The sequence below is a fragment of the Gekko japonicus genome, unplaced genomic scaffold, assembly GCF_001447785.1.
Source record: "Gekko japonicus isolate JY-2015 unplaced genomic scaffold, Gekko_japonicus_V1.1 scaffold1804, whole genome shotgun sequence".
In the NCBI taxonomy this organism is placed as follows: domain Eukaryota; kingdom Metazoa; phylum Chordata; class Lepidosauria; order Squamata; family Gekkonidae; genus Gekko; species Gekko japonicus.
The window spans coordinates 347,754-359,729 of NW_015177066.1; positions in this window are offsets into that span (position 1 = coordinate 347,754).

Here is an 11,976-nt window from a genome sequence, read left to right on the forward strand (position 1 = left end):
CTGCGCATGCGCAGGGGACGTTCTGTAAGTTTCGGGGGGATTTAAGTATCCCCCCGATATTTTTGTCCAGTTTTTAGATTTTTGTGCACACGTGGGGACTGGCCCACGTGTGCACAAACCTCCCCCGGCCCCCCAAGTGCCCCCGAAGTGCGGATATAGCGATCCGCACGGAGGGGGCAACTTGGCTATTAGATATAGTGATGACTCTGCATAGAACAATGCTGTTTAACTCAAGATAGGTGGCCGTGTTAGGCTGTCTGTAGCAATAGAAAAGAGCAAGAGTCCAGGAGCACCTTAAAGACTAACAACATTTGTGGCAGGGTAGGAGCTTTTGTGAGTCACTGCTCACCTCTTCAGATAAGAAGAAGAACACTGTATCTGAAAAAGTGAGCAATGACTCACAAAAGCTCCTTCCCTGCCACAAATGTTGTTAGTCTTTAAGGTGCTCCTGGACTCTTGCTTTTTTCTACTATTACCCATCATCCTTTTCAGTTGCAGTCCCAAGAACATACTCTGGGAGAAAGTCCACATAGGATAAAAGGAGACTTACTTCTGAGTAAGTAAAGGTAAAGGTTTCCCTTGCTCGAAAGCAAGTCGAATCCGACTCTAGGGTTGCGGTGCTCATCTCCATTTCAAAGCCGAAGAGCCAGCGCTGTCCGAAGACGTTTCTGTGGTCATGTGGACAGCATAACTAAACACCAAGGCGCACGGAACGCTGTTACCTTCCCACCGAAGTGGTCCCTATTTATCTACTTGCAATTTCTTGCTTTCGAACTGCTAGGTTGGCAGGAGCTGGAACTAGAGATGGGAGCTCACTCCATCATGCAGCACACTCGGGTCTTGAACTGCTGAACTACTGACCTTCCACAGCCTGCAGTTCAGCCTCTTAACCACTTGAGCCACCACAGATGAGTAGACTTCTGAGTAGACCTACTTAAAGTTCATCTTGTATGGTGCAGTCCTCTGCAAAGTTAGCCCAATGGTTTAGACTGGAGTAGCTGCATTAGACTGGGCTATAACTCCACTGGCTGTCTCATTTCCTCTTTTCTCAAGCCATTTTCTGTTTCCTCCGGCTGAATTCTCCCCATAAAATGTATAATTTGCCAACGTTTGCATGCTAAGTCACCATTATGCACACTGTAAATGGGGCGGGGAGGGGGGACATGGCATGGTAAAGCCTGATCTCATCAGATCTCAGAAGTTAAGCAGGGTCAGTATTTGGATGGAGGAACCGCCCAGCAAGGCTCCGCAGAGGAAGGCCCTAGCCTAGTGGCAAGCCACCTCTGCTCATCTCTTGCTTTGAAAGCCCCCCCTGGCTGGGGTCACCATAAGACAGTTTGGTGTAGTGGTTAAGAGCGCAGACTCTAATCTGGATAACCGGGTTTGATTCCCCCTTCCTCCGCATGCAGCTGCCGGTGTGACCTTGGGTCAATCGCAAGTTCTCTCAAGAGCAGTCCTCGAGAGCCCCACCTACCTCACAGGGTGTCTGTTGTGAGGAGGGGAAGGGAAAGGAGATTTTTAGCCACTCTGAGACTCCAAATGAAGGGCAGGGTATAAATACAATCTCTTCTTCTTCTTCTTCTTCCATTGACAACTTGGTGGCACTTACCTACGCAAAAAGGACAAGGCGTGAGGCGGGAGCATACACACATAATGTTTCCAGCACGCATAGACTCCATGCTCACCAGCTGATGATCATGTCGGGCCAGAGCACTCATCCCTTCTTCTCCTCTCTGCAGGTTGACTTTACAGTCTCACGTGTGGTGGCAGTACCACTTCCAGGGTTTGGAGGGCTCCAAGCAGAGAGTACCCAGAGGCCCTCTGACCACCCCCAGGACCCCTCTTTGTGCCCTCCTTCCAGCACACACATCCCCACCTGCCCGTGTCCTTCCTTGCCTTGGCTATTTGTGCACCTCCCCACTAAGCATATGTACTTTCTCCAGTGGTGCGGGCAGGAGCACCATCACTGTGTCCCTCAGAAGTGCTGCCTTTGTACACCGACTGCATGTCCTTCCCTGGCAGCACGTGAGAGCCAGTTTTGTGTAGTGGTTAAGTGCGTGGACTCTAATCTGGGAGAACCGGGTTTGGTTCCCCACTCCTCCACTCGCACCGGACTGGATGACCTTGGGCAAGCCGTAGCTCTGATAAGAGCTGTTCTTGAAAAAGAGCAGTTTCTGTCAGAGCTCTCTCAGCCCCACCCACCTCACAGGGTGTCTGTTGTGGGGAGGGGAAGGGAAAGGAGATTGTGAGCCACTCTGAGACTCCTTTGGGGAGTGAAGGGCGGGGTATAAATCCGATCTCTTCTTCTTTTACCTCACAGGGTGTCTGCTGTGGGGAGGGGAAGGGAAAGGAGTTTGTAAGCCGCTCTGAGACGCCTTTGGGTAGTGAAGGGCGGGGTATAAATCCAATCTCTTCTTCTTTTACCTCACAGGGTGTCTGTTGTGGGGAGGGGATGGGAAAGGAGTTTGTAAGCCGCTCTGAGACACCTTTGGGGAGTGAAGGGCGGGGTATAAATCCAATATCTTCTCTTCTTCTCTTCATGTGGTGGGAGAGCTCTGTGGCAGTGGGCCCTGCCAGACCACCTGGGTCCCAGCTAAGGATGCCAGCCCCCAGGTAGGACCTGAGGATCCCCCAGAATTACAGCTCTGTTCCGGACTACAGCGTTCCGTGCGCCTCGGTGTTTATTCATGCCGGCCACATGACCACGGAAACGTCTTCAGACAGCACTGTCTCTTCGGCTTTGAAACGGAGATGAGCACCGCAACCCTAGAGTCGGACTTGACTGGCTTTCAAGCAAGGGGAACCTTTACCTCCGGACTACAGAGATGAGTTCCCCTGGAGAACATGGATGCTCTGGAGGGTGAGCTGTGCAGTATTTTACCCTTCTCGTCCCCGGGCTCCACCTCCAAATCCCCAGACGTTCCCCAGCCTGCATATGGCAACTCTACCCGCCAGTCCCCCACTTGTGGCCCGGGGGACCTGGCACCCTGAGCCTCCGCAGCTGCCCCAGGTCAGCACACGCTGACACCAGCCCTGCAAGGCGGGCTAGTAACTCACACAGTAGCAAAGGGTAGGTATTCCTGTGAGCAGGAGTATTCCCTCCTTTTGCCCACTCTTGACAAAAAACGTCTGGTGGGTACAAGTCAAGCAGGCAAACGGTTCTCCATTCAAGAAAAGAATACCAGCATGACTCAGCAAACAGATGCGCTAAAGTTAAAGATTCCCGGCTTGTGCTCCAGCACCTGCTGGGTTTTTTCCCCTTCTATGGCAATCTTAAAAGATAATGGAACACTCGAGGCCTTGACCTGGCAAAACCTCACGACGACATCGTGAATCTGCAACTCAACAACCTTTAGACTAACTGCACAGTTGTGGGTAATGCTGCAGTACACACACACACACACACACACACACACACACACACACAAAGACCAGCGGCAGGACTTCATCCGTCACATTGCAACTAGCCAGAGAAGAGAAGGAACGTGATTGGATCTCACATGGTATGTGTTAACTGTTTTTTAAATTCTCCTCGGATGGGGCATGATTGTCCAGTGCTTTAAACAATCCCAAGGTGGAAGATCTTTCTCTTTCAGCTTCTGGAATACCTGCTGGGGGGCGGGGGGAGAGAGAAAATAAAGAGAAAGTGGTCACGTATCTCAAAAACAAAAATTTGCAGAGGTAGAAAAAGAGGACAAACAAGATTATGAAGAGGTTTGGAACTCCTTACCTTCAAGGAGCAGTTAAATGGTCTGGGGCTTTTCAATTCAGAAAAAAAAAAGAGAAAACTATGTGGGGGACATGTTAGCTTAGAGCACCTATGGCACGGGTGCCATCGCCCCAGCCAGGCCCAGACCATCATTAAAGTGTCAAATTCTCTGCCAAATAATTTTAAGTAAATGAAAGCATTTGGGATTGCTTTCCTTACTTTGTTTGGGTCATCTTTTTTTTTTTTATGATTTTTTTTGGTTTTTAAAATGTTTATTAAGATCAAGTATAACTTATAACATGTACAATAACTGCAAAACAGTATACAAAAGTCCTGAGAATCCAAAATTACAAACCAGCCAGTTAATCACCAACAAAGTTTGCAACATACATCAACAGTTATAACATATGAGTTGTTTTTTCTAAAATAAAACCTCAGTATTCAGGTTAAATTGCTGTGTTGGCACTATGCGATAAATAAGTGGGTTTTGAGTCGCAGTTTGGGCACTCGGTCTCTAAAAGGTTCGCCATCACTGGCTTAGAGGTTTCTAAAAGTATGCATGTGAATAAAGGGAAATAGTGATTCAAGGGAGCTTTTCCTTCCTTTCCCATTACACTAGAACCGGGGACACCCAATGAAGCTGATGTGAACTGGATTCAGGGGGAAAACTGAAGAACGTATTTCTTTGCTCGACAAGTGTTGAGTTTGTGGATTTCCCTGCCAGTGCATGTAGTTATGGCTGTTGGCATAAATGGATTGAATAGGGGGTTGGGCGGATTCATGGAGGAGCGAGTAAAGGGAACCTCTGTATTCAGAGGCAGTAAACCTCTGAATCCCTGACCTGGATAGCCGAGGCTAGCTTGATCTTGTCAGATCTTGAAAGCTAAGCAGAGTTGGTCCTGGCTAGTAAATGGATAAAAAGGTAAAGGTTCCCTTGCTTGAAAGCCAGTCGAATCCGACTCTAGGGTTGTGGTGCTCATCTCCGTTTCAAAGCCGAAGAGCCAGCGCTGTCCAAAGACGTTTCTGTGGTCATGTGGCCGGCATGACTAAACGCCAAGGCGCACAGAACGCTGTTACCTTCCCACTGAAGTGGTACCTATTTATCTACTTGCAATTTCTTGCTTTCAAACTGCTAGGTTGGCAGGAGCTGGAACTAGAGACGGGAGCTCACTCCGTCATGTGGCACACCCGGGTCTCAAACTGCTGAACTACTGACCTTCCACAGCCTGCAGTTCAGCGTCTTAACCACTTGAGCCACCACAGCTCCTAGTAAATGGATGGGAGACCTCTAATGCTCCCTCTAAGCCAGGGGTATCGAACTCATTTGTTATGAGGGCTGGATCTGACATAGATGAGCCCCTGTTGGGCCGGGCCATGTGTGTCATAAAATGCAACGCCAGGTAGCAGAGATATAAACTTTATAAAGGACTGAGACCAACACAATTAAAGATGTTTAAAACTTTAAATAAAACATGCTTAGAACACTCTTGCAGTCTTGCAATATTTTGCCTGTTTAACAGTCTCTGATAGCTGACACCTCTTGCTCTGAATTATCGCATCAAAATGTCTGTGCTGTAGCAATCTTGAGTGTGCTGTTCAGGTGTGTATCTGTAAGCTGCAAACCTGCTTTTTGATTTATTGACATTCACCACAGAAATCTCATGCTCAGTATTCTGAGCCTAGGGCCCAGGGAAAACATGAAATGGCTGGGCATTGCCATCTTTTGTACATAAGTTGCTTCATGTGCTGGTCAAGAACACGAGACGGCATCCTGACACAGACTGAGGGCTGTTTGTCTACAGAACTATAGTCTTCCCCAGAGAAATAACTACAACTTCCTACAAAGGAAATGTGCTGGGTGAACTTCACCCAAGAAAGCCCCTTCAAACAGCCAAACGGCATGGAGAAAACTCGTGACGGGGAGGCAGGCAGTAGTAAACCACCTCTGAGTGTCTCTTGCTTTGAAAACCCTGTGGGGTCACCATAACTCAGCTGTGACTGGACGGCACATTCCTCCACCACAAACCTCTGAATGCCGGTGCCAAGAGTCAACATAAGGGGAGACATTGGCCTTTATGCCCTTGTATGCTGGACATTTGGGGTGCCTGGTTAGCCAAGGTGTGAGGCAGAACAGATGGACCACTGCTCTGATCCAGCGGCTTTTCCTGCATTCTTACATTTGCATCTTTGGCATCGCTCTGTTCTCTCAGCAAAGTTCTCTCGCTGCCCACGCAACCGATTACAGATTTGACACGCAAGGCCAACGGCAACGCTGCATCATGATTTGAGAAAATGGTTGTCTGCTGTTCCTGATGAGAACTTGTTATTCTGGTACACCTCTCGGTTGGTGCATTTAAAATGTACTGCGTTTTTAATCGTTAAATAAATGGTCACAAACAAATGGTTTGTGTATCCCCCACCCCACCCCTGCACATCCTCAAATGGGCAGTTACAAGAGAAAGGGGTTTTCTGGTTGTGGCTCCTCACTTAGCTAGGGTTGACAGCTCCAGGTTGGGAAATTATTGGAGATTTCAGGGTGGAGGCTGGGGAGAGCAGGGGTTGGAGAGGGACTTTAAGTGGGGTATGATGCCATAGAGTCCCTCCTCCAAAGCAGCCATTTTTCCTAGAGAAACTGATCTCTGTAGTCTGGAGATCAGGAGATCTCCACCAGAGTGGAGCCGCCACCGAGAAAGCCCTGGCCTTAGTTGGCGCTAGCCTGGCCTCCTTGATATTCGGGAGGGCCAGCCGATTCTGGATCCCAGATCTCCAGGGACCACCTGGAGGCTGGCAGCTTTCTCGGTTACAGAATCCCTGCCTGCATTCACTCACCAGGACTTTTTGAATTTGCATTTCCATGGCTTTGACCCATTATGGGAACAGAGCAGAGGGTCACTGGGGGGTAGCTGTGGATTTCCTGCATTGTGCCAGGGGGTTGGACTAGATGACCCTTGGGGTCCCTTCCAGCTCTATGTTTCTATGATGCTAAAGACATTGCACTGGCTGCCTATAGCATACCGGATTCGGTTCAAGGTGCTGGTTATTACCTTTAAAGCCCTTTATGGCCAGGGACCCGCATACCTGAGAGACCACCTTTCCCCATATGTCCCCCAGAGAGCGCTGCGATCTGGGACCCAGAATCGGCTGGCCCTCCCGAATATCAAGGAGGCCAGACTAGCGCCAACTAGAGCCAGGGCTTTCTCGGTGGCAGCTCCACTCTGGTGGAATGAGCTCCTGGAGGAGATCAGGGCCCTGCAGGACCTGTTGCAGTTTCATAGGGCCTGTAAAACGGAGCTCTTCCGCCAGGCCTTCGGAGCCGCCACCACTACTGACATCTGACAGCCTATGACGAGAGAGCCCCGACCCCCCTGGATCCTCCAACTACTGCCCGAGCTGATCGCCCAGGACAACTGAAGACCATCAAAGAGCTGACTGTATGATGAGGAAACTAAGCACTAGCACTTTATTATATTATTATATTTACGGTTTTAAGAACTCTTGTGTATTAATGAATGTTTTTTTTAAAACATATTATATGGTTTTACGCAGGGCTATTTTTGGGCAGGAACGCACAGGAACGGAGTTCCGGCTGGCTTCAGAGTTGGCCACGCCCACTACAGCCAAAACCTCTGTGTGGGAGGCCTGGAGAGTGACACCCCTCCCCCGGCCTCCCCGTGCCTTCCCCGGCCTGTCCAAGGGTTGGCTTGCCTGGGCTCCCCGCAGCCGCGGGGTGCCCAGACAAGCCAAGGGAAGGCATGGGGTGTGTGGCCTATTAGGCTAATAAGTTCCTGCTGGGCTTTTTCTACAAAAAAAAGCCCTGGTTTTATGTAAGCCGCCCTAACTAGGGCCACATTATTTGTATGGGAGGTGATAACGAACCAGCACCACGGCCGTGGGCTCAGTTGTTATTCAGTTCCTGGCTCGGCTTGTTGTTCAGTCCCTGGCAGCTCTTCGGCGCTTCACTTCCTGGCGCCCGGAATAGGTCTTAATCCGCGGCTCCTTCCGGTGGGCTTCACCCGGTGCTCGGCAATGCGCCAGCTGCAGCTCTGGTTCCGTCCCGCAGGCTCCACCACGCCGTGTCACCACGCCACCGCGCACCACGACTTCCGCCTCCGTCCAGCCTCGTGTACGCTGGGTCGCCAGGGCCAACTCCGCTGCCGCTGTCGCCATTGCCGCCGCCACTCCTGCTCTGGCCCAATGAAAGAGCCTCTTGCTTTGCATGCAGAAGGTCCCAGGTTCAACCCCCGGCATTTTCAGTTAAAAGGATCAAGATAGAAGAAATGTGAAAGACCTGCCCAAGACCATAGAGAGTGGCTGTCAGTCTGAGTAGACAAAGAAGGAGAAGAAGAAGAGGAGGAGGAGGAGGAGGAGGAGGAGGAGATTGGTTTTATACCCCACCCTTCACTACCCGAAGGAGTCTCAGAGCAGCTTACAATCTCCTTTCCATTCCCCTCCCCACAACAGACACCCTGTGAGGTAGGTGGGACTGAGAGAGCTCTTTCAAGAATTGCTCTTGAGGGAACAGCTCTGAAAGAACTTATGACTGACCCAAGGTCACCCAGCTGGCTTCATGTGGAGCAGTGGGGAACCAAACCCGGTTATCTCTGATTAGAGTCCACGCTCCTAACCATGATAAAGCGTGGTGACCTGGCCTTTCTGCCAAGAGTTTCTGCCCCTGGTAGAGATCACAGGTGCCTTGTTTTCCAAACGCATTTGCAAAATAACCCAGTGGCTGGTGCCTGTTCCACAGAGGGGCCCGCTGCTAATTGTCTCGTAGACGTTTGCAATAAATACTCTCCCCGTTAATGACCAAAATGAAAAAGACAAAGTGTGTAATTTCCCAAATCAATAAGAAGAATGGGAAGAATGACTAATAACGCTAATTTCACACTCGTTTGCTAATCGGGACTCCTTGTACTCTGTGCCAAGATGACACGTCACTTGTCACTCAGAATAAAGTGGGCCGTTTAAGTCAATTTGCATGTCTTTTGCATAATTTGTTGTCCCCCGCTTCCAAAACGGGGGGAGTTCTGGTTGATTTGGAAATATTTGTCAAGAAGGGGAGATGTGCAAAGCAAGCAGAGTGATTCAGAGACGGTCTTTGGCATATCAGAGGGATGATCATAAGAACATAAGGGAAGCCGTATTGGATCAGGCGTCTGCTCCTTGGGAGGAAAGTGATGGTGAACCTAAACAGCATGATAAAAAGTAGAGACATCACCCTGCCAACAAAAGTCCGCATGGTCAAAGCAATGGTATTCCCAGTAGTCATGTATGGCTGCGAGAGTTGGACTATAAGGAAGGCCGAGCGCCGAAGAATAGATTCTTTTGAACTATGGTGCTGGAGAAGACTCTTGAGAGTCCCTTGGACTGCAAGAAGATCAAATCAGTCAATCCTAAAAGAAATCAACCCTGACTGTTCCTTGGAAGGCCAGATAATGAAACTGAAGCTCAAATACTTTGGCCACCCAATGAGAAGGGAGCACTGACTGGAGAAGACCCTGATGCTGGGAAAGATTGAAGGTCAAAGAAGACGGGGACGGCAAAGGATGAGATGGTTAGACAGTGTCATAGATGCAACAAACATGAAACTGAGCAAACTTCAGAGGACGGCGGAAGACAGGAAGGCCTGGCGTGATCTGGTCCATGGGGCCGCGAAGAGTTGGACTCGACTGTGCGACTGAACAACAACAACAAGAACAACAACATTTGTAACTGAGGTGACACATTTATTCACGTACATAAAATAATTCTTGGTAGTTAAAAAAAATTATCTTCAATAAGTCAAATGCAGGGCTTGAGAGACTGGGACTCAATTCCTTCCATGAAGGACACCGGGGCACTTCCTTTATTATATTCTTGGGAACTATTAATTGATTGGTTGAATCAGTGCAACAGTGGAACCCAAGGTGGCTGACATCTAATTCTATCCATCATTTTTCTTTCTTTTTTTGGTGAGTACTTGTGTGTGTGTGCACGCGTGTGCCTGGAAGCCATGGTTGACTTCTGGCAACCCCTAGTGGGCTTGGACATTTCAGAGAGGTGGCTTGCTATTGCCTGCCTCGGTGTCCTGGCCCTGGTATTCCTTGGAGGTCTCCCATCCAAGTACTTGCCAGGGTCGGCTCTGCTTAGCTTCCAAGATCTGATGTGATCGGACTAGCCTGGGCTATCCAGGTCAGGGCTATCCATCAGTATTTTAATCCCCCCAAATTCAGGGCTGTATACATGGTTCACCAAGTCACATTTTTATCCCCTCGGCAACCCTAGCAATGCTCCCTCTAAGCTGTGGAGTCTTGTGAGCAAAAATGCTACTTTGTGAGCTACCAGCCTTAAAGTTGTGAGCAAGTGATTTGGCTACTGCATAAATTAGTTTGCTGTGGAGCCCCATCCTTCCTGAGCGAAGACAAAAATGTGTGAGCTGGAGGCTAAAAAACTGTGAGCTAGCTCACACTAACTCAGCTTAGAGGGAACACTGAACCCTAGGAGGTTGGCCAGAATGTGAGAAAAAATAACTGTCCAGAGGTCATCCAGTGAGCTAGATGGCAGTGTGGGAATTTGAACCCGGCTCTCCCAGATCCTAGTATGACCCTGTAATAACTACACACAACCCTAACACCTTGAACACATGAAGCTGCCTTATACAGAATCAAACCATCAGTCCATCAAGGTCCATATCGTCTACTCTGATTGGCAGCTGCTCTCCAGGGTCTCAGGCAGAGGTCTTTCACATCTCTTACTAACTGGAAATGCAGGGGATTGGACTTGGGATCTTTTGCACGTCAAGCAGATGCTCTGGCACTGAGCTGTGGCCTCTCCACTGAAGTTCTAGCAAATGTCCAAACTGTTTGTTTGTCAGCTATTTTCTTGTACTGTTTTGTTCACTTCTGAGATGGTTGGCCTCTTGCTTCTAAGACACTAAGGGTGTGGCCACACAGCAAGCTTACCGCGATTTGTTCCCGCTGTAGATTTGATCAGGAATATTTTTTTTCAGGTTGGGATGACCACCCGTCTCTCCCTGAACCACTTGCATCATGCAATGAGGCTCCGGGCACCATTCAGATAGCTGCGCTGCCGCTTGGGTGGCAGAGCTTGTTTTGAAAAAAAAAATTGGTTTTGCGCATATACACATGGCCGAATCACCGCTCCCACTGGGGCTCGCCGTACTCCCTTATTCTTGCAGGTCGTCACCCCCCCCCCCCAACAGCAAGCAAAATTAATTGGTGACGTACAACTGAGTGCTGGAGTCTATATGTGCGCTTGAACGTTTATACACTGATTTTATTCAGTGCAGGATTGCTCATGTGCACAACAATGGAAGCTTGTAAAAAAACCCGAAACCATCGCAAGAAGGATGTTCAGATGACCTAATCGCGATCATTGCAAGAGATGGCTGTCCAGAACGGCGAAATCACAGATTCAAAGGGCAAATATCTGGACAGTACTTCATTTTCCAGGTGTAGGAAAACTCGCTAGGGAACCGGGAGGATTGCGCGCGTGAGCCCACTTCGGTGCGGGAGACGGATGCGGCCGTCTGATCAGCAATTTTAAATGCAAGAGGGAACAGCGGTGAAACCCGATCATTTTGTACATAACTACAACTGCTAGAATGGAGCTGCGGTGGCTCAAGTGGTTAAGACGCTGAACTGCAGGCTGTGGAAGGTTGGTAGTTCAGCAGTTTGAGACCCGAGTTGCCGCATGACAGAGTGAGCTCCCGTCTCTAGTTCCAGCTCCTGCCAACCTAGCAGTTTGAAAGCAAGAAATTGCAAGTAGATAAATAGGGACCACTTCGGTGCGAAGGTAACAGCGTTCCGTGCGCCTTGGTGTTTAGTCATGCCGGCCACATGACCACGGAAACGTCTTCGGACAGCGCTGGCTCTTCGGCTTTGAAACGGAGATGAGCACCGCAACCCTAGAGTTGGATTCAACTGGCTTTCGGGCAAGGGAACCTTTACCTTTACTTACAACTGTTAGAATACTATATGCTAAATACTGAAGAAGAGCTGAAACACCCTTGGAAAAAAGAAATTTTAAATACAATCCTGGAAACAGCCAAAATGGATAAACGAACCTTAACTTTGAAAGGTCAAACAGAAACGACTTTTGAAAATACCTGGTCAAGGCTTTACAGTTGGCTAGAAGACTATTTCAAGTGAACAATATAGTTATTGGAATTCTATTAAGGACAAGCAAGATCCAGAACTGTTATTTTTTGCAAGAGACTTTATTAAGGATATAAGGTGGAATTCATACATGTACTACAATTTAGGCAT